Source organism: Notamacropus eugenii, chromosome 2 (genome assembly GCF_028372415.1).
Source record: "Notamacropus eugenii isolate mMacEug1 chromosome 2, mMacEug1.pri_v2, whole genome shotgun sequence".
NCBI lineage: Eukaryota > Metazoa > Chordata > Mammalia > Diprotodontia > Macropodidae > Notamacropus > Notamacropus eugenii.
Genome location: NC_092873.1, coordinates 390,037,070 through 390,056,852, shown reverse-complemented (window position 1 = coordinate 390,056,852; position 19,783 = coordinate 390,037,070). Strand labels below are relative to the sequence as shown.

Here is a 19,783-nt window from a genome sequence, read left to right as displayed (position 1 = left end):
CTATCAATTGGGAATGATGAACAAATTATGATGTGTGAATGTGACAGGATACTATTGTACCATAAGAAATGAATTTTTTTCAGGAAAACCTGTGAAGACTTGTATGGCCCATAACTTTTCCCAAGATAAACCAAGATTTTGGTGAAGTGGATGGATCATTTACCTTGGAATTTAAATCACAGTTCTGTCTTTTATTAGTTGGGTGACCTTGGACATTTGATTTAACTTCTATGGGCTTCTGTTGTTCATTTACTGAATGAGGGAGTTGAACTAAATAATCTCTGAGGGTCCTTCCAGCTTAAAATCTATGCTTCTTTGGTCTAGAATTGGATCTATGATATCATCAGTGATGGTATTCCCTCCAATAATGCAGAACCCAACTTCTTCATATCAACTCTGCTGTTCTCCCATAGGTTTGCCCCCAGGGGCCCACCCAAACTACTGGGGCCTTCCTTATTTTCTCTTAATTTCAAGCAAAAACCAGAAGAGCATCAGGTTTTGATCACAACTTTTCCACTTATCAAGTGACCTTGGGCCAGTCACTTAACTCCTTTGGATATCAGTTTCTCATCTGTCAAATGAGGAGATTGCTCTAGATTAGAAGTATCAAACATGTAACACAGGTAGCCTGCATCTCCCAAGTGGAGCCCAAATCACATTAAAATGTAATGAGGAAATCTAACAAAATCAACAAAAATACTATAAAATACAGTGATTTTCTAAGTCAATATACAGACAATAGGGATCCTTATGAATGGTTTACTGATGCCCATTTTTATTTGAGTTGGATACAGTTGGGTTTAGATGACACCTACAGAGCTCTTCCAAGCTCTAACTCTAATAATATGATACTGTGATAGTAATGGTTTTTTTCTTATATTTTCAAAATCCAAAATCCTATAATTAGGAACACCACATGAACCAAAATGTAAAATGGAGATATAAACCATATTAGCAAAAATATAGAAAGCACTGATTTTCCCCAAAAACCTGCCTTGTGCAAAAACTTAAGAATATCTACAGTCAAGGCATCTAGTACTGGAGCACTCTCTTTGGTTTTCCCAGAAGTAACAGAAGCAGTAGCACTAGCTTCCCTGACAGCCTCAATATAAGTAGAGAAACCTATGCTTCCCATCCTAAGAAGGTGAGGCAGATAGAGGCTGTCTGTCTATAGGGTCTGAGTGACTTCTGAAAGCCCAGCATGCTCTGAAATAAAGATTTCAATGCAATGCCCCTCAACTCTTCTCTATTCCTTCCTTCCTTCCTCCCTCCCTCCCGATTAAAGAAGAAGAGGGAGAAGCATTTCAGGGTACTTTATGGTTTGCAAAGTGTTTTATATATGCTATAGCATTTGATCCTCACCACAGCCTCATAAAATAGGTGCCATTTTAGAGATGAGCATTTTAAGACTGAAAAAGGTTAGGTGACTTGCCCAGGGTCATACAGCTAGTAAGAGTCTGACAGAACTTGGATTCCCTTCTTCAGTCCAAAGCCTGACCTTTCTACACTGTCACCTAGAAGTCTACAAAGAACTGCAGTCAGCACTGGAAAAGGACCCATCTGTTAGTCTTATCCCTCTCAAAAAGTCCAACCTCTAGTGTTTGCTTGCCACCCTAAATTTCCCCATTTCAGGGGATTCCCCTATTTTATCATTTACCATCATATTTCTAAAGAAAGTATATTTATTTGATTTTAGAAAAAAATAACATTTCTTCCAAATAGGCAGATGTTTCTATTTAGAAATTTTGTGGTGTTAATTTCTGCCCATATATTTGTTTCCTTTCAAAGAGATTTCATTTTAGGACTGTGACCTATATCTGAGTTAAACCCATATATATGGAACAGCACAGTCTGCATGCATCTGCATCCAGTACACATTCACACATCACTTGCAAAGGATCCAGGTTCTTAGCTTTTCATGATCAGCAGTACCCAAAAGGAAAAGAGATATCATTTCTGCACATTCTCAGCTGGAAAGCCCTAATCAGCTTTATTTTAAATCCATCAGTTCAGTGGTTTTGCTTGCGGGCACATTTTCAATTATCCAACTAATCTCAGGAGAGAGCCAGAGGGAAGCAGATGCCTGCCAGCATGCCCTGCAAACAAGTCAGCACAGGGCTTGGCATTTTCTGTATGGAGGGAAATTGGACAAGCCCTTACGCCATTTGTATGAAATACTTGATAAAAGGTAGATTTCCAGGCTGATCTTTGAGAGGTCTCTTTCTTTCTGCTAGAAGAGAGCAAGCACTAATTTCAGTTCTCAACAGGTTCTTAAAAGATATATATTCACAGTGGCCATAAAAGCCACCTTACCACTTTCAGTTCTCTTGCTTCCTTCACTAGAGTCATAAGTAAGGCTGGATGACTGGGGCATTCATTTCCCATGGGACACTAAATTTAGATATAATGTCTCTGCCCCATCCACAGAGCTTTAGAGTCAAGCAATGGTCAAAAAAGCCTAGAGCATGGGTTGTTTAGAAGATACTGTGAGCTGAATGTGAATAAAGAGAAAGACTGCGGGAATGGTACCCTACCAAAAGAAGAAACTGCATTCTTTCTCTGTGACCGCTTGAACATGAGACCAAGAGATCCAAGTAAGCACACACACACATGCACACGCACACACACACACACACACATACACACACACACCATGTACACACACTTACAGTTGTAAAAGAACACAGAGGCTCAAACTGAGAACAGCTTTTAAAAAGTGTTCTGCATGATTGCACACGTATAATCTATATCAAATTGCATGCTTCCTCAAGGAAGGGGTAGGGGAATGAGGGAGGTAGAGAAATTGAAACTCAAAATGTTTTTAAGTGAATGTTAAAATTTTCTATTTACATGTAATTAAGAAAAATATATAATTTCTGTTTACAAGTAATTGAGGGAAAAATTAAAATCTGATGTAAAAAATAGTGATGGAAGAGTAAAAATGGATATCTGAAGGAGACTTCAGTGGTGGATGCAAAGTTTACCTTCCAAGTCAGGAGTACCTTGTGAAACCTTAGCAGAAGTTCCTGTATCACACCAAGAGACTAGCCATTGACCTAGACATTATTCGAGTGGAAAAGAGCTGAGGGTGAATGCCTTGCCAGATCTTTATGAGAACAGCTAGGACAGGAACTGAGCCTCACCAGGGTTTTTGGAAGGCTTGCAGATAAGAGACTTCAACCTGGTCTGAGAAAGATTACTGTGGCTGAAGGAAGACACCTGCCATAAGAGCACTGAGGCTATCCAATGCACTCAATTCTAACAAAAGCTTTTATGTACTGCGTGTTGGAAGTAAATCAATGAAGCACACAGCCAGAGATGTAACTGAAGAAGAAGGTTTTCTGGAAGGAGGCATGAAGAGAATGAGCCAAGGTATGATTGTATAATCCACTCATAAAACCCCTAGCCTAAGGAAAAGGGTGAAACTATCCAAAAGGAGGCTGAACTAAGGGAAAAAAGAGGCAACCATCATTCTGAGTGAGAAAACTTTGTGGTTACCTCCAGAGTATCCCCTGGTATTAGACAGTGTTCATAACAAGTAGAGATGAACACTTGATGGATGGCTCCCTAATATTAAGTGAAGTAAGGTCCCAGGTTTTATACCCCTTAGCTGCTACATAGAAGATGTGAATAGCAGTTACTTTTTTTCAGGAACGAAGCATAATGAATTACAGAACCAGAAAGTTGGAAAGGACCTCAATGGCCAGCTAGTCCAACCCACACATGAAATGAACAAGCATTTCTCTTTTTCCTTTTTTTTTAAGACTTAAACACTGAAATGTAAATACACAATAGAGAAAAGAAAAAGAAACATATTATAAACTTAAATACTGAAACATATATAAAATAAGAAAAAAGCACATGTGCACAGCAGAATTTTAGAGGATTCAAAATATATAGCAATTAATTTCCATTTCAAGAAAGCCTATATAATAAATGCTACATGTGTTGAAAACTGTCCATCTTTTCTTTACTACCTTGTAAGTTTTCTTTTGTTCTCTGCTATGCACTTTGCACTTTGTTCTTTTTCCACTTCCTCTCTGTGCCCACCCCCCAATAGGCTACAATTAAGCACAGGGATATTTATAAAGAGATATAGATATAGATTTAACAAGTACTTCTTAAGCATCTGCTATGTGTAAAGTACTTCAAATACAAACCCAATATATTATATACATACATTATATATATACATAAAATATGTGTGTATACATCATATATGTGTGTATAATAAAATGTTCCCTGTTCTCAAAGAGGTAACTAGGTTCTAAAATATAAATCCCAACAGCCACAGAGGACTGATCTGAGACTAGGAGTCTTATGTCAGATCTAGCCATTCCCTGCTGCTTGCTCTGCACTTTGGCTACACTACCTGGTTTTCCACAGTTCACAGTTTAGAATCGAGTTCAAACACTATTACAACATTAAATTACTACGACATAAGTTAAAAAACAAAATCCCTGTAGAACAAAAGCATTTCCAAGACAACCAGCCCACTTAATTCACTTGTTTCAAATATTATATTCAAATTTTAATTTATGAAAATATTGATTCAAATAAATTTAAATTAGTTAAATAAAAGAATATGGACCACCCTTGAGAGTATTGTGGCAGATGTGATCCTCGGGTTAATAACTAAGCTAATTGGGATGTATATTTTTTTAAAAAATGATAGGATGGTTTTCCTAGAGTACTTTTCACATTGGCTAATGTAAACTACCCCTAGCACTAGAGAAAATAGAGAGACATGTGTAGGAACAATATGCTGCCCCTACCTCCCCCACCATAACCTCCATGCAAGTTGGGCCAGTTTTTCCACAAAGGTTATATTAGCCATCCTTGAAACCTGGTTGACTCATCTCACTTGAACTTTGGGCTATTGATATCACTCCTGGTTGCCTCATTGCAAAGCCACAAGGAGCTTCAGGTGCTCTCTGTTATGTTTACCTGGTGGGTCATGATGGGCTACTTGAGGAATTGAGCTATGCTCATCTGAATCAACTCAAAGTGGACCCAATGCCTAGCCTTACAAAATATTTTTCTCCTACAGCTAAGTAAATCTCTGTTAACTGTTGAGCATCTTGTTTCATCCTAATATTGAACCTAAACTGTGATAGGACTGGCTGATTCAGGCCCAGTCAAGAACAAGGCAAAACTCAAGATAACAGAATGGAGTCTTGAGCTGATGCTTCATATAGGACGAGCTCTACAAGAGTGGTCCCAGACACAGCAGAAAGCTGCAAAGCAATAATTACTCATTGAGAGGTCCACAACATCTGTTCTTTCTGACATGGAAAACAGAGGTCAAGTCCTAATACCACATAGGAAAGTCTAGAACAGGGGTGGGGAACCTGTGGCCTTCTAGATCCTTAAGCGTGGTCTTTTGACTGAATCTAAATTTTACAGAACAGAAAGGCCTCAGGTTCTCCACACCTGGTCTAGAACAAAGGATTATGTCATAGAGTCCCAATATAACAATATCAGCTACTTTTCTAAGCAGTCATAACGGTCTGGTTTTCATCTTTTGTGAGTATCACATGTTGCTGCCTGCAGTACATACATACACCCAGTGCTATTCACTAAGAAATACTCCAAATCTTCAGAGCAAACACATTACCAAAAAGTCATGTAAGCCAAAGTACACTGCACAGAAACAGCATCTTGGCATGAAATACTTGCAATTTATCTTCTAGATGAGTTTTCAGATTTGGAAGCAAGTGTCTTTCAGAGATTAGTCTCCTAATGGCAACCAAAGATGGAGCAGTTCCAACGATCATGAACTCAAGGAGTGTACGCGACCCTCACAAGCCCAGTATGAGTACAGTCAAATAGATCCAGGTGTTTCTGTTACTTTTTTTGGTATATAAACTACCCTTTCCTGGATATATGGGTCTAGGCCAACTAAAAAGTAATTCAACAGAAAGAATACTGAATCTGGAGTTAAAGAACTTGGGTTCAAATCCCAGGTCTTTTACTCACTTATATTTCCATGAGCAAATCACCTAATCTCTCTAGGCCTCAGTTTCCTCATCTGTAATAAGAGGAGGTTGAAGCAAATAGCCTCTGAGGACCTTTCCTGATCTACCTCTACGATCCCTAAAATCTAGGTTTTTCGGCCAAAAATAGGGATTCAATTAATCCATCAATAAATGTGTCTCATAACATCATCCCTCCACTAACAACTCCCTAGAAACATTGTTTTTCAATGACTTAAGTTTCCATTCTAAGTTTATATCTTCCTATATCTTTACTAGGTTTTTCTTTTTATTTTCCTCTTTGAGTAAACTTATCCTAGGTCCCTCTCTCTACGTGCCCGCATCTAAAAATAACTATCCTCTTACCACCTGAGATTGCCCCCAGCAATCAACAAATGTTACAAACTGCCCCCAACACAGACTGCCATTTTTTATGGAGGTTTCAGTTCCAAATGCCAGTTACTCCCAGATCATTATAAGTCATAGATTTTAAAGTGGAAAGGAATGGAGCAGTCATTTAATCCAACCTATATATTTTACATAAAAGAAATTGATCCAAGAGAAGAAATTAAGCAACTTTTTCCAGGTCATACAGAGAATAAGTAGGAGTGTGAGGATTCAAATACAGAACCTAGGATGACAGATCCAGGAAACTTTCCGTTAAACATTTTAAAATGGAAATTTTCACAAAATGTCCAAAGCAAATTTTAACAATTTCATTAAAAGACCCCTAAAATCTCTGATGGAGTAATTAGATAGTACAGTGTACAGAGTACTGGCCCCGTAATTAGGAAGATGAATCTTCTTGAGTTCAAATTCAACCTTAGCTATATGACCTTGGGCAAGTCATTTAATTCAATTTTCTTAAGCTTTACTATGTTAATTGACACAAAACATTTGATCAGTGATGCTGAAAAGAGTCTAATTGCAATAGCTCAGTTTCCTCATCCCTTGGGAAGAAAATGGTAAACCACTCCAGAATCTCTGCCAAGAAAACCCCAAACAGGGCCACAAAGAGTTTGACACAACTGAAAATGACAGAGCACACCAATCTCTGATGGTTGAACTTAAGGCACCAATGGCAGGGGGTAGGTCAGATGTGGGAGAAGGCACGTATCCTGGCCAAAGATTCTGAAACAGAATACAGGAAATTCTAAAAGAAAAAAATGAAATGTCAGTTTACATCCAAATAGCACTTAAAGGATTACAAAATGATTTCTTCACAACAACCCTGTGAGCTTAAGCAGTGAAGTATATTATTTCCATTTTACTGATGAGGAAATTGAAGCAGAGACAGCCTTCCAAAGAAACTTGGCTTTTTTCAACAGTCAGAGGAACAAACAAAAGCTCCGAAACAATGACTATATGTATGTGTGTGTACTCATATACACACACATGCAGAGAGAAAGGAAGGAAGGAAGGAAGGAAGGAAGGAAGGAAGGAAGGAAGGAAGGAAGGAAGGAAGGAAGGAAGGAAGGAAGGGAGGGAGGGAGGGAGGGAAGGAAGGATGGGAGGGAGGAGGGACATGTAGACAGTAAACCCCAAAGGAAGGGGAGGGGGAGACTGAAGGAAGAGTATGAGCTAGGTTACCCAGCTAGCTGGGTCCCCACTCAGGCAGCTCAGTTTACATACTCACTCAGTTTACTTTCTCTTCGTTTTCGAAGACGACCATGACATCAGAGAAATGATGACATGAGTTGCATTTGACTCTGTTTTGAGTGAGGGAGTGTTGTGCAAGGTTACCAACCTATTTTCTCCTTCTGAGCCATCTTCACAGACACTTAATAGCTATACGACCATGAGCAAGTCACACAACCCTATTTGCCTCACTTTCCTCATCTGTAAAATGAGCCGGAGAAGGAAATATCAAACCACTCTAGTATCTTTGCCAAGAAAACCCCAAAAGGGGTCACAAAGAGTTGGACAACTGAAAAATAACACAACCTCCCAGGGTTTTTGTGAGTATCAAATGAGAATATCTGTGAAGCATTTAGCAAAGTGTCTGGCACATAGTATGCACTTAATCTTTTAAAAAAAAAAAAACTTTCCTTCCTTCACTGGTCAAACTATATTTGATTTAGTGTGCCCTTTCCTGGGCATCACATGACAAAACTGAATAGACAAAAGAGACTGAACAGGGTGACTTGGGTCTGGAAACCATGTCATGAAAGAAATGGTAATGAATGACCTAGAAGAGACTTGAGGAAATTATGATAGCAGTCTTCAAATATTTCAAAGACCACTATCTAGAAGGGGGTATATATTTGCATTGCCTATGTCACAGAGCCGTCATGAGGAAGGAGTTTTACAAGTCTTAAAACATAATAGCAATGTCAGTAGTTGTTGCGCTGGTTGGTCCAGGCTCTCCAGAAGTAGGCAGATTTCAGCTCAATATAAAAGGAACCTTCTAAATTTGGAACTGTCCAACACTGGAAAAAGTAGACATAGAAAGTAATAAGTAACCCAGCTCTTCAATTATTTGAGCAAAGCTTATTTGCCAGGGTGGATTCCCACCTGGACTAGGTAACCTTGAAATCCCCTTTCTACTCTAAGCATCTATGATTCTATGAAATCTAGACATCTTCTCCAACCCCTCTTCCATTTGAATTGCTAATTTTCCAAGGAAAGGGGTTTCAAATTAAAAACTTGGCCCAGGGTCAATAAGGATTCTGAATTGGATTTACTGAGGCAAAATGCAATTTGATCTTAACAACTGAAGCGAGATCAAGAAAAAGTCCAAGTGAAATAAAATAGTAACTGAGCCATGTGAATTAATAAGGCAATATATCACACAGACAGAATAACTTCTTTGCCACTTATCAAAGGTCAAAGGGCTCATGAAATGTCACCCAGGTCAAGGAGCCAGTTAAGCCATAACTTGAGCAATTTTAAAAAAGCCAAACTCCAAAGAGGTCAGGGAGACTACAAAACACTGAAGTACAAATTCTCTTCCTATATCTCTTAGAGTTCTTCTGATGATCCCAGATCCTGCCACACTCAGAGCAATGGCCCTGATATTAGGCTTGGGGATGGGGTCACTATGTGCTGATGATTAGGAGAGATCTGCAAGGTTCAAAGAAAACACCCATAGGAAAAGATTATGTGGTCCAAGTAGTGACCATGTAGAATAAACCAGAAATCAGACTGTGCAAAACCAAAGTGTGTCAAAAAACAAAATCTAATGGGTCCAAGCAAGAAGGAGAGGAAAAAAATTGTGGGGTCAGCATAGAATTTGTCAGGGCAACTGATTTACACAGGGAGAAACATTAGCAAGAAGTTGGTTTATCTTATAGGACTTCCCTGCCCCAGAGAAAATTCTTTGTACATGTCCATAAGTTAGCCACTCCCTCTCTTCACTCTAATGTTGAAATATTACTGAGGGATCAAAATGAGGCTCTCTGATACCCCAAATATAATAAGAATAATCTCATTGGTTTTTCTGTCATTGATTTCAGAGAACAAAACAATATCTATCATCTTTGGGTTTATTCCTCCACATAAAGAATATTTTCTGTTTCTAAGTTGCCTAGGTGGACAATAAGTGAAAAAGTTATATAAACTTGTAAAATCTCACCAGGTACTATTGTGTGTGTATGTGTGATAGAGAGAGACAGACTGACATTGGCAGTTGATAAGGCTCTTAAAAAACTGTTGTTGGAATACCTGTAATTCTTAATTTTAAAAGGGAGCTTAGAAAAAGGATATGTGAATCTAAGAGAAGAAAAACAGTCCATCTTTAGAAAACCACAGCTATCTTACGCAAATCCTCTAAAAAAGGACCAGAGATCCAGTAAGCTAATCTTAAGAAGGTTTTCCTCTCTCCCAGATCTGGCTTGTTTCATAGCCTTCACTGTAGTCCACAAAGGCAAGTTAGTAGAAGTACTCTTCCCCTGCCTTTAGAGTTCTTAGAAGAAAGTTCCACTTCCATACTTCATACTAACAATTTTAAATATGTTCCTAATTGCAAGAGACTATGAAATACTAAGCTATCTGTTCATTTTTTGATTCCTAATAAGGGTTGTGTAGGTATACATATATAATAAATAGATAAAATTTAATACATTTATAACATAAATATATTACATATAATTATATATGCCTATGTATAATTATCTATATATTTATATATACATACATAGTCACACTCTCTTTCCTGTCCTTCCTCCCTCTCTTTCTGTCCCTTTGTATCTGTGTCTCTTCTCTCTCCTCTCCCTTCTTCCAATTCCCCCTTTCATCTTATTGCACACTGTACTTTCACAGTCTAATTTTGTTGTATAGGTGATGCTCAATTGTTGTAAGAATGAGACTGTATTCATACACTCACAATAAGTCTCTACGGCCCTTTAACTAAATTACCTATGGAATTTGGCATCTTTTTCTCTGAATTTCAACTGCCTTCCCCATTAACCTGGTCTTTAAATCTTTCTCTGAAAAGATAAATATGGCACACTGTTTTTCTCTGCTACTTGCTAAGAGGTTAGACCTATGAGCCAAAGAGCCATGACACAAGGTGACAGATATGAAGAACAGTTAATAATAAATTTGTTTGAATTTAAGAAACCACTAAGGAAGCAACTACCCTTACCTAACCTTCAGAAAAAAAAATACTGTTCCAAATATAGCCATTCAGGAAATTATGAGTAAGGAAGAGATTTCTTTAGATGATTCTACTCTGGAAATTTTGTATATACTTATGTTCATCATTAATGCAAAAACCTATTTCCATAATTTTCCCTGATAATTGGTCATGTAATATAAATGTTAATATGATATATAATATATTATATATAAATGTTGTATAATATAAATGTTAATAAGATTAGATCTGAAGGTAGTTGATCACCTATAAAGCAAAATGAATTGTCAATTCAATAAAGATTTTATTAAATACTTACTATGTGCCATGCACTATGGTACGTCAAAAGTCACCAGAAAGAGTTTTAGCCCAGCTTCCTCATTTTACAGACAAGGAAACTGATGGCCAGAGAAGAAAAGTGAATCACCCAAGGTCACTCATCCAAAAAAGTGACAGAAGTAGGATCTGAACACAGGATTTCTGTCTCAAAGGCCAGTATTCCTTACACTGTGCCATTCTAGTTCCTAGAAATCAGTTATATACATCTAACCAATGCCATTCTAATCGCATACCTTGATGTGTCACTTGCTGGTTCTCAGTCCAGGTAAATCAGTTCAAATTTAGTCAGCCCCTCTCTCAGATCACTCTCCCACTCCTCCCTTTCCCCTCCATCTGTCATTTAGATTTGACACCTTCCCCAGACTTGCCTCTGCCAGTGTCACATGTTCCATGTAGGAATCAGGCAATGAGATGGAGACATCCTAAAATTAGGTTTTTCTGACTTTGTAGACTAAAATACAACCTAACTTTGTAAACTTAAGTTTATATTTCACTAAATTCCTTTCATGTCCAGTGAAATTTATATGCAATCAGGTTCATTACAGATTAAATGTTTTTGTAAAACAAACTAATTCACATTTAGTTACATCACAACAATCCTATAGGTGTTTTGTCTTTTGGCAGGCTTTCCTATGAATAGCTCATGAGGTTTTGGGGGTTTCTTTGTACAGTTGAAACAAAATCTTGTAACCTATACTCCTTAATTACAGAAGCATTCTGTGCTACGTTCATACCTGTGACAGCCGCCTGAGAGTCAGCGTGGCTTAATACATGGAGAGCTGCCTATGAGACCCTGGCAAAGGCATTTACCTCTCAGTGCACTAAACCAATGGTGTCAACCTCAAATAGAAATGGATCACTAAACCATACATAAGGATACCTGTGAGCTGTATACTGACCTAGAAAAACACGTTAACACTATCTGGAGGGGAGGGAGTTTGTGGCATAGTGCACAGCACTCTGGGGTTGGAATCAAGAAGACTCCTCTTCCTGAGTTCAAATCTGACCTCAGACACTTACTAGCTGTGGGATCCTGGGCAAGCCACGTAATCTTGTGTGCCTCAGTTTCCTCATTTGTAAAATGAGCTGGGTAAGGAAATGGCAAACCACTTCAGTATCTTTGCCAAGAAAACTCCAACTGGGGTCAAGAAGAGTTGGACACGACTGAAATGAATGAACAATAAAACATGTTCTATTGTATTTTTATTTATTTTGTTAAGTATTTCCCAATTATTTTTTTTATCTTAAAGTATGCAATTATTTATTTCCTTGCCCCACAACAAGAACTTTATTTACACAGGCACCTGCAGCTAGCACAACAACTGACAAAGAGAGGTGTCTATCCATCACAGGGAACCAGGTTTATTTCAAACAAAGCAAAGGTGGAACTAAATGGCTGAATTCAATACCTCTTTCCCAATCCCCCTAACCCCATTTTCCCCCAAAGAGAAAAAATAATCAAAACTGACAAAATAAATCAGGACACCCGGAACTTTCTAACTAGTAGTTTTAATGAATGAATACAGAACAAGGGAGTTGAATTTATCAACTATTTATGTGTGCATGGAAGCAAGAATGCTAGGGAAATGCCTCCCCACCTTCCCTTGTACCCAGAATGGTGGGGTATAGGAATGATAGGTAAAGTTCCCACCTACAGTTGGGAATGTTTCAAGATTAACTAAGTCCAGAGCAGAGAAGGCTTCTTGTTCTGTACTAAAAGGTACCCAGAAAAAAGCTGGGACAAAGATTCTCCATACGTTCAATTTAGTGATAGATCCAGCCTACCCTCCTTTCCAAAGTCCACAGAACTCAGAGCCACATTCTCTTAGTGACTTCACCACCACCAGAACATTCCATTGGGACAGTGGAATGGAAGTTAGACAGGAGGGTGAAGGAGGTGCTGTATTCTAGGGTCATAAAGTCAAACAAGTTTCCTCTTTGGTCCCCAGGCCTGGCCCTCAATTTAGAAGAACAAAAAAAAACATCAAGTGGGACAGATGCAAGCTCCTGGCCCAACACCTCCATAGAAGACATAAAGGAGTTTATCCCCTTATCTCCCATACTCCATGTCTTTATTATCTTTTAAGTGATATCTGGAGATACAAGCCCAATAAGCCAGGCAATAGTGGTTATAACACCAGGGTCATATTCCCCTCCGAGAATGATACCTAGGGATATTGGGGGAGGATAAAGCCCATAGTACAACTATGGAAGAGATGTTGCCAAGGAGAGATGATAAAAACAAGTTTGGTGAAATACTGGGGTAGTTATAGAGCATTTTCTTCTGTCTCTCCCACTCACACCCCTCCTACCAATGTATTAAACTGGGTTTCCCACCCACCACCCCCAGGGAAGTTCTCCCTAGAGAGAGACTATCTGAAAACAACCTATCAACACCCCCATCCCCCAATCCTTCTATCCAGCACAACAAAGGCTAATTTCACAGGGTAGGAAGAAGGTGGGAAGGAGGGGTGCCATCCCATTTCCCTATCATATATGTCGAAAACTTCCCCCAGCCAATCCATCAGCTCTGTCCTGCAATGCCTTCCTCTTCCCATAGACGCTTTCATCACTGTAGGCCACGTAGAGAAAATAGTCTTCCTCATGGTTGTCCTCATAAAGTTGGCCCATGGTAGAGCTAGTAGGAGGGATAGTGTTGTTGACAAAGAAGAAAAATGCATCTTTTAGCCGAAGGTGGATCCACTTCCAAATTAAGAAGTAAAATTGACCAACTGTAAGGTCAGCGGGCACCAGGTAATTCCTTTTGTCCAGGTCAGGGACTCTGGCTTTAGGTGTCTTCTCCACAACTACAGGGACTCTGTCAGGGTATTTCTTCCGAATCTTATCTTCTTTTTTCCGGTACACTAAAGGATGATCCTCCTTGTATTGGAATTTCATGATGCTCCTCAGCGTCTCTGATCTCCCCTGGGGGGTGCTGGCTTAAGGGGAGTGGATTTTTCACCAGTCTGCCAATTACTTTTTTTTAAGAGAAAGTCAGGATTAAGTGACTCACTCAGGGTCACATAGTTAAGTAAGTCTCTGAAGCAGGTATGAATTCAGGTCCTCCTGATTTCAGGGCCAGCGCTCTATTCACTGGGCCACCTAATTTCCCCTCCCAATTATATTTTAATCTAGTTCATGCCACACTCAGGAGTACTAGCATTTGACGCCTCTGCTCCAGGCAGTTCTCTAAGACTATAAATTGCTGAGCAGGTCCTGACCTGCACTGGCAGAGGGACTTTCCTCCCCTGGGAGTTCCCTATACCAATTAAATCACAAGTCCTAGCAGCCACAAGATTAAGAGGATAAGAAAAGCCATAAATTCCAAGTGTCTAAATACGGCAGCTTAACAGTTCTAGCATTAGCATAGTAATAATATTCCAAAAGCCATGAATGCTTTCTGACTCTCTGAAAGTGATTCAGGCAGTTTTTGGTGCTAAGTTAGCTAGTCATGCAACAGCACCATTGGTGGGATTTCCCAGCCAGAAGTGCTTCACAGAGGACAAACGTCCTCCCCATCCTCCATGATCACCCCTCCTTGATTGAGCTGAAATCAACATGCATCCAGCAATCAAGCGGGCTAATTCAGTTAGATTTCTAAGGCTTCTCTAGCTCTAATCATTGAGGATTAATCTCAGGCATGCAGGTGACACCACCTGCACAGTTGTTTTGATTTGGGGCACAACGAGAGGGATCAGTAGATAGAGCCCCATGCCTGGAGTCAGGAAGAACTGAGTTCAGATTTAGCCTCAGACATTTACCAGCTGTGTGACCCTGGGCAAGTCATTTAACTTCTGTTTGCCTCAAGAAGATAACAATAGCGCCTATCTCCTAGATTTCTTTTGAAGATCAAATGAGATAATAATTGTTAAGTGCTTAACACAGTCCCTGACACATAGTAAGTACAGTGTAAATGTTAGCTATTGTGACAGATTTTGTTGGGATTTGGGCCAATATTAAAACACCAGTTTATGTCTTCTTTTTCATTCCTGGGTATATAAACCACAGCAACGCTTGGAGGTTAAATAGTTGCCCAAGGTCAAACTACATGTGACCTTCACTAGGGTATGGATCGAAGCTCACAAAGTCCAATTTCCCTCACTATCAGAGCAGCATCCCAGGAACTGCCTCCTCAGAGGGTAGAGACCCTGTTTAAATGGGCTTAGGGCAGAAATCAAGAGAATTTCCAAATCGAGCCATTGAAGAAATAATAAAAACATGGTGGTGATAAGAATAGTAACTTTAATAGCAGCTTCAAAGCAAACTCTTTTCTGATGCTACTACCCAATGGAATTGTAGGGTACACAGGAGTTCTCCCCCAAATCTGTAAGAAACACCTCACATTGCAGCAGGATGCAATAGAATTGTGAGGAGAAATGAGATCCTATAGATAGACTGAGAGAAGAAAAAAGAGGGAGAGAGGTGTCTGGGGTGGATTGATACATGTGGTACATATGGGAAGTTTGCAGTTGACTTCCTCAAGACAGTGTGATATGGCAGAGTGCATTTAGGGTTAGGGTTAGCATTTCTGCCAGCTAATGAGCTGTGTGACTATTTAAAAGTCACTTCATCTCTCTGGGCCTCCCTTTCCTCCTCTATAAAATGAAGATGTTTGACTAAATGATCTCTAAAGTCCTTTTGAGCACTCAACCCTCTTATCCTATGACAAGATTGCAGTATCCAATGACTTTTAATGTTCTCTCCTTCTGCAGCACCCCACCCCAGCCACATCTTCTGCAATATAACCCATCCATTGTCATCATCCGGACTGAACGTGAAAGTCACTTCTGTGCCGTGCATGCAGATTTCAGGGTAGTAGGTCATGTACGGTAAAAATTAAACTCATAGCCTTAGTCTACACTTTAGCTCTGTGCAGGTTAACAAAATATTCAGGCTTTTAATAATCTTTTCTAGTCCACTTTCATCTCTGAATATGTTACTGATGTTCCCCTCCCCTTTGGGGAGCATTGTAAAATAGTGATTATGGAAAAGAAGGTATTTTCTGTAATCTCCACTTCTAAATCTACTCTTTGGTTAATAACTGACTGTGGAACATAAAAATATAGGAATGGAATGTTCCCCAATTTACTGAAGGTTAACAAATAAGCAGGATATGTAGGATCTTATCTATGTCCCTGTGCTATGGGTCTATCTGGATCTGGATGGATACTCATCTGTGTGGTTATAACTGAGAAAAGAAAGAGACCTTCTCAGCTGCTTTCAATGATGAAAGCAAATGAAGGTAATAAGCAACTAAAACCAGTTAGACAATATGTAGATCAAACAGTAGCCAATTAATACAAACATGGAACTTCCCAGGGAATTCTGCCTGGTCAATGCTAGAAAAAATGACCCTGGGTTTTACTTTAAAATTATGGTTTGTTCCCAGTGATTTTGCCCAAGAATATTAACTCATATTCTGCTGTGGAGGAAGAATAAACAGGTCCTAACAAAAGGGAAAAGTCTTAGTTATTAATATAGCTATGTGTAAATATATATATGTATACATGTATTTATTCTATAGTAAGTAGTATTTCTTAATAAAGGTGGTTGTGATTAGAGCAGTAAAAGGAACATGGACCTGAAATCAGGAAGACTAGTCCAAGTGCTGCCTCAAATACTTCCTAGCTGTGTGACTTTGGAAAAGCTACTTAACTGTTTTCTGCCTCAGTTTCCTCAACTATAAAATGGGGATAGTAATGGCATCCACCTCCCAGAGTTGTTATAAAGATAAAATGAGAACTCTTTAAAGTGCTCTACAAATCTTTTGTTGTCGTTCAGCTGCTTTTCAGTGCTCTCTGACTCGTTATGACCCTCTTTGGGGTTTTCATGGCAAAGACACTTAAGTGAATTGCCATTTGCTTCTCCAGCTCATTTTACAGATGAGGAAACTGAGGCAAACAGGGATAAGTAACTTGCCCAGGTTCACACAGCTATTATTTGAGGCCAAATTTGAACTCAAGTCTTCCTGATTCTAGGCCCAGAATTCTATCCACCCTACCAAGGCTTTCGCAAACTTTAAAGAGCTTATAAAAGCTAGGTTTGTTTTTGTCGTTATTATTTACAATAACAGAGAGGAAGGATGGCATTTGTAGCTACAACCTTGTAAGAAGTGAACCTGTCCTCATACACATCATAAAAAGGGTCACAGAAATCACAAATTAGGCCCCATAAAATAAATGACAGATATCATGGCACCATAACAATTTCACCATATGTAACTCAAAGAAATGTTATAGGAAAAGTGCTTTGTAAACTATAAAAATCATATAAGCACAAATAATAATGATACTCTGATACCTGAACATGTCTATGATCTCACTAATGTGAGTATTCCTCCTCTTCTCCCTGCCAACCACACAGATCCCAAACCATCCGTATCATCTCGTTGTGCGCAACCTTTGTCCCTGTCCTCCCATATATCCTCTGTAGAGCAGGAAAACCTCTGGAGGTCCTCTATCTAATTCTCTTGAAATTTCACAGGTACCTCAGGAGCACAAGGATCGCCCATCCGTTTTTATCTCACTCTTGTGACAGGACCAGCCCATCTCTATTTCTAGCCATGTAATTAACTGGCTGGTGACATTCTTTACACCACTTCTCCAGTACAATTCTTCACTGGTACCATGTTATATCCTGTGTTGTCTATACTTCTCATGCACTAGTTACTCTCTCCTGACTGTCTCTCTCAAGTAAGGGCTGTGAAGTACCACAACTGACATGCTCCAATTCATTTGTACTTGTCCTGGCCCAATACAGAACAATTTCCAACTTGCCTTTCTCCCTCTCTTCCTTGTCCTCTGTTCTCATTCCTACTCCCACTCTTGCCTCCTGTAGAGTGCTGACTTGGAAATCTCCACTTTTCTAAGACTTCCCTTCTCTCAGTAGGCTTGCTTTTTCTATGCTACTGCAGCACCCAGCCTCCTTGGAAAAACTAGCCTGTGTAGTTCAAGACCTCTCTGTAGGCTAGGAAATGTCTTAAAACCCCTGGGTATAGCATCCTCTTTCCCCTTTCAGATATAGATCCTGCCTTACTCACATCCAAGGAATGCCCAAGACACTGTACTGCCTCAGTTAGAATCTGATTTGACAATGAGACTGAATAAAGATATCTGATTCTGGGATTTCCTGTGCTTTTATTTTTTTCTACTGATGAAACAAAAAGCCCTATTGACTCTGGCTTCTTTAATTCCAGTTAACACAACATGAGTATTATCTTTAGACTGAAAGTTCTTTGCTGCCTACATTTTCTGTGAACAATGCTGAAAAGAGAACATGGAAAGGAATAATGAAGCCTTCATTCAAGGCCCCACAGCTTACCAAATTCCTTGCTGAGTGAGAATGGCTTGCTGGGAGCATCTCAAAAATGTTTTAAAGGGGGCCCATAAGTTTCCTGGTTTCACTGGGAAAACAGCAGCAAAATCCTACCTTAGAACTTGACTTTTGATTCATTATTATTTTTGGCTATTGGTTACTGTTATTTATTTTTATTGGTTAAATCCAAACAAGTCTGAACTGTGTCAGTTTCCTGAGTTAAAACACCTGAGAGCCAAGAGAGATGCAAAGTTATCTGTGCTGAAAGGAAATGATGATAGAAGTAACTCTGTCCAGCTAGAGATATTTTAAGGTTAGAATGCCCTCTTTGGGTATAAAATTATACTAGCAATTATACTAGCAATGATTTCTCTGAGAACTCAAAGACAAATTACCATGAGAGTAAGGAGAAGAAAAGAATTTAAATTGAGCACAAAAGAGAATTTTAGACAGTGCCTATTTGACCAAAAGCCTATGACCCAGGAAAATGTCAAAATAACAATGAATGAAAGATTCGGATTGTTCCACTACTGACCAGGACATCCAAGTTATGGAAACTTTCATTTCTCCTGGCAAACAATTATTCTTCCACAGTATATCATCTATTCATATTCTCCTTTAAGGATGCTGGGTAACAAGACTTTGGAGGGATCTCCTACAAAGGTATGCTTTCCTTGACTACCAGTCATTATAACAATAATAACTACTCAAATTTCAAAGAATTGCAGAATTTGAGAGTTGGAAGGGACCCCTGCAGCCATCTAGTCTAACCCATATGTGAAAGTTATCTCCACTAAGACACAACCCAACAAGTGGCTGACTAGCCTCTACTTGAAAAACAACTTCCGTCACCTCTCAAGCTAGCCTATTCTGCCTTTGGACAGTAATATTAAAAAAAAAAAAAAAAAAGGTTTTCCTAACATGGAATTTTAAATTAGTCTCTACAACTTCCAATGATTGTTCCTAGTTCTACCCTCTGGAACCAAGCAAACAAAACCTCTCCATTACAGTCATTCAAATACATTAAAATAGCTATCATGTTCCCCTACCCCACCCCATCCCCACCTCCCTGAATCTTCTCCTCTTTAGGTTAAATTATGTCCAGTTCCTCCAAATGATAGTCACATGTCAGGGACTCCAGAACCTCCTCTGGAAACTGGTTGATCTTCTCTCCACACTATAGCCTATCACTGTCCTTCTTAACCCATTTTGCCCAGAAATTAACATAATATTCTGGATGAGGTCTGAATAGGGCAGAGTAGGACTACTGTATTCCTGTGCCTGGATGTTATATATAGAGCTTCTTATCCTATACCCTCTTAATATAGCCCAAGATCATATCAGCTTTTTTTTGCTTCCTCATTACATGGTTGATTTATTTGAGCTGAAAGTTCATTAAAACTCTTTTCTGAAACAATTTTTATCTATCAAGAACTCCCCCATTATATGCTTGTAAAGCTAAATTTTTTATACTCAACTGCAAAATATTACATTCTCAACCCATATCCCATGGAGCAGGGATTGTTAAACTGGAATTTGTTAGCTTATTTTATTTTTAATATTATAATTGTATTTTAAT

At 39.0% G+C, this 19,783-nt stretch overlaps 1 protein-coding gene and 1 pseudogene across 8 annotated transcripts in view; both read right to left on the bottom strand.

Annotated features, from left to right (window-relative positions):
• The window catches only part of DISC1 (DISC1 scaffold protein), a 574,426-nt gene that overhangs the window by 530,942 nt on the left and 23,701 nt on the right, over window positions 1-19,783 (bottom strand). The gene's annotated exons all lie outside the window — the stretch shown is intronic.
• LOC140529086 (gamma-aminobutyric acid receptor-associated protein-like 1 pseudogene) lies at window positions 13,271-19,231 on the bottom strand (annotated as a pseudogene).